The 4,177-nt window shown below is 34.1% G+C and overlaps 1 long non-coding RNA gene across 1 annotated transcript; it reads right to left on the bottom strand.

Annotated features, from left to right (window-relative positions):
• Positions 1 to 457: 457 nt before the first annotated feature.
• LOC138907130 (uncharacterized) lies at positions 458 to 2,946 on the bottom strand. The gene is made up of 2 exons (XR_011414891.1): positions 2,446 to 2,946; positions 458 to 707 (listed from the first exon to the last, which is right to left on the bottom strand). It is a non-coding gene; the product is annotated as an uncharacterized lncRNA (long non-coding RNA).
• Positions 2,947 to 4,177: the final 1,231 nt, after the last annotated feature.

Raw genomic sequence — 4,177 nt, 5'->3', positions numbered from 1 at the left:
ATACACATTCCATTTGATGAGAAGTATTTATTTCTGCAAAGAAAATTAAAAACAAAGTATTTTTAAGAGATGTGTTGAAAAAATGGAAAATGTAAAAAACCCTTTCAATGAGAAAATAGTTTTCCAACTCTCTCATAATTATTTTTAATGTACTTATATTCCTGAAAATATTTAAATATTTATTTTTAGGAAAATGTATAAAAAACCTTTTTGCTTTTTTTAAGTTTGCATATTGACAAAAGAAGCATAGTCATTAAATCTCCAATGTGTTTGTTTAAACAATCGGGTGTTCTTCGTGTGAGAATTTCTTTTTCTTCAATTTTATGGTGAATAGTTAGAGCACTTTTAACTTATAGAAATATGTGACGACCCAAAATTCCACTACAGACGTCGTGATACCACTTAGTCTCTAAGACTAAGTAAACCGATTATAATTATAATTCAAGCCATTTTAAAAAAAAAAAATAGAAACTAACACCGGAAATAGTTACAAACAATCTCCCAAAACTGGTAATACTGAGTCACGAACTCTAACTGAATACATGAAATGATCTCAAGGATCGAATACTCAATACTGTTTGATTAATAATTAACAATACAATAAAATGAAAAGACTTCAAGGGACTGCGACGACCAAGCAGCTCTACCTTGAATCCTTGCGATCATACTCTAACTCTGTCCGAATCCGATAGCTCCAATACCTGGCTCTGCACAAAAATGTTCAGAAGTATAGTATGAGTACACCACAGTCGGTACCCAGTAAGTATCAAGACTAACCTCAGTGGAGTAGTGACGAGGTACAGTCGAGACACTCACTAGTTTAATAACATGTGCAATATAGTATACAAAAATAATATGAAACAAATAACAATGATGGTAACAATAATCAATCAGTGGTATACATAACAGGGCAACAAGAATACCATAAATATTGCACAACAAATAATGAATACAAGTACAACCAATTAATCAAGTCCTTCAAATATAAATCTTTCGACTATATATTTTTTTCAAATAATAATCTTCAGGATATAATACTCTCTAATAAATATATTTCGAATATACTCCCTTCAAATAAATATCTTTCAAATATAACTCTTTCAAATAAATATCTTTCGAATAAAAATCACCATGTGACACCTTATTTCAAAATCATAAAAATACGGGTCTCAGCCCACTTTCATATTTTCACGACACATTGTGCCAATTTCTCTATCACAACCGCACGGACAACTCATGTGCTAATATCATCATCATTTACTCACGGCACCTCGTGCCCCCATTTCATATCACAACTGCACAAACAGTTCACGTGCTAATATCATCATTATTTACTCACGACACCTCGTGCCCATATTTCATTTCATAATCTGTCTGACAATAACCACAGGCTCCCAATTTCAACATATATCAAACTATTATCAATTTACCAACAACAAGACAAATTGCACAAGATATAAAAATAAACACAAGAAAAATCACAATATCACATGAAAATTACCAACGCAATAACCCCACATCGTCACATAAAAATTACCAACACAATAACTCCACATCATCACGTATCAGCTCTGACAATGGTCACCCTTATCTCTCATATAGCCACCCTTATAACTCCTATAATAGCCTCTCTTATCCCTCCGCCCTGACAATGGTCACCCTTATCTCTCATATAGCCACCATTATCACTCCTATAATAGCCTCTCTTATCCCTCCGCCCTGACAATATCAATAATCACCCTTATAGCTCCTTCAACCACCCTTATCGCTCCGTATAATAGCCACCCTTATCGCTCCGTCCAGACAATATCTCAACACACATAACCACGGTGAAATGTCACCCTTATACCCACATAATATCAACAGTAAAATTTCACTCTTATATACTCATAATAATAACTCAAATCACACAACAATTTATACGGGATATTATCACGACAACACAACACAATCAATTCCTATCACAAATTGTCCAACAACCACAACCAATTCCAATGATATAGTAAAATCAATAAATTTCTCAAAAATAGCATAAGGCTCTACACAATGTATATAAAATCTCAAGCACAATCAACAGAGATAGAAAATACTCAGTATAGGGCAAAGCCAGAAAATACTCAGTATAGGGCAAAGCCTTCATTAATCCAAATTCTTGATAATTATATTAACGCCTAAGTTTAAACTTAGTTCATTAATTATTTACAGATGGAAAAATTTATAATATAATTATTTCCAGAAAATATCAAATCAACAAACTCACGAAATTTACATAAATATTCAAGTAACAATCACATCAAATTGTCATATAAAAATAAATTCAACAAACAAGGATTGAGGCATGACAAATAGATGATTTAATAAATGCCAATAATTATCCAATTTATTACACAATAATGCCTAAGACTTTAATCCAATAAAATTGCACATATAAGCCCGAGTACGTACTCGTCACCTCGCGTACACGGTTTTTCATATTTCACAAATGGCACATAAGACTCGATGCCTAAGGGGTAATTCCCCCACTCAAGGTTAGGCAAGATACTTATCTCGAAACCGCGTAATTTCTTACTCCGCTATGCCTCTGCTTCGTGAATTGATCTCCAAACGTCCCCGAATCTTTTGTGTAGCAAAGTTTTCTCCAGATTTTGATCAAGCAAGAACCTCTTTATACAGAAACAACGTTACTCAGAGATGAACTAGAAACCAAATCTGACAATAGCACCTCGATTGCGTTTCAAATCTGGACCGATACCGCAGACCATAACACTCGAAGAATACCCACCCTAACGGCAACTTCGGTTGGAGTTCAAATCCAGAGATCTAGCCCGAAATTTACCCTTAATATTCAACCCATTTCTGATTTCTAATTCACTGATAATTTTGACAAAGAAAATGATAAAGGACGGTGGTGGGGGAGCTTTAAAAATAGAGAAAGGGTAGTGTTGCAGTCAAGAAAAGTTCACTGGAGGAACTTTTGTTAATTTGTGGTCCAAACATTGGTTGAATAAAGGTGATGGAATTAAGTAGTTTCCATGTTAAAAGTATGTGTAAAGAACTGAAATTTTGGTGAAGTTTTATATACAACAAACAATAATAACAACCCACTATAATTTTACTAGTGAGGTTTTATGTAGACGGAGGAAATTTTGCCTAATGGAGGAGATGAGCAACTTTTTTTTTTCCTTTTCCCCTTTCTGTTTCTCCAAACCGTGTGGACCCCAATGCTACTTGATTGTGTATTATCAGTGATTTTTGTGAGTCACGTGAGATGTCGAGGTGAGGTTTCCAGAGTGATGCCTATGGCTGTCCAACGGGATAGGACGGGACGGGACAAAATTAACAGGACGGGACGAGACAAACGGAATAAACGGGACGAAACGGTAGGTCCATCCCGTCCTGCTAACAAACGGAATGGGACGGGACGAGACGGGACGGACGGTAGGCCCATCCCATCCCGCTAACAAACGGGATGGGACAGAACGAGACGGGACGGGACGGGTTCGCGGGCCTTAAGTACCGTTTTTAAAAAAAATTATTTAAGCATTGAGTTTGACAACGGATATTCTTTTAGCAATGACTAAGTTTTAAAGTTTGCAACATCTAGTTTTTTGATTTATTTAATAAATTTAAAAATTAAACGAAAATTAGGAAACTAAGTAAAGAATTATAAAATATTAAAACAAAAGACTTGTAATAAAATATTCTAGCAATTATAAATATATAATAGAGTTATAATTTATTTAATATAATTTTAATCCATTAAGTGACTAAGTAAGAGTGTAAGACAATTCATAAAACAAACTCAACGCTTAAAGCTTTTTATTTTATTAATAGAACTTTCAAATCTCACATACAAATATAATTCTTTTGAAAAACACCTAATCTACGCAGCCACCTTCTAGGAAGGGTTCTGTTTGAAATAGGCCTCTTAGTAGCCAATAACAAATTATCATACTAATATTTGTAAGCTCCTATATAACTTTGTTGTAACTTATCTATAATTTCTCTCGGACATTGTTCTGGAATTGACAATGTTGATTGATGTTCCATGAGTTCCATGTCGTCATCGCTCCTAGTGCTAAGTATCTCATTGTATTCTTCTTCTTTCCTAGTGGTTAATTTTTCAAAATCAAGATTTCTTCTTTCTGAATTATTCTAATTTCTGAATAATACGGAA

The sequence above is a fragment of the Nicotiana tomentosiformis genome, chromosome 3 (assembly GCF_000390325.3).
Source record: "Nicotiana tomentosiformis chromosome 3, ASM39032v3, whole genome shotgun sequence".
Classification (NCBI taxonomy): domain Eukaryota; kingdom Viridiplantae; phylum Streptophyta; class Magnoliopsida; order Solanales; family Solanaceae; genus Nicotiana; species Nicotiana tomentosiformis.
This window is presented reverse-complemented; position numbering and strand designations above follow the sequence as displayed.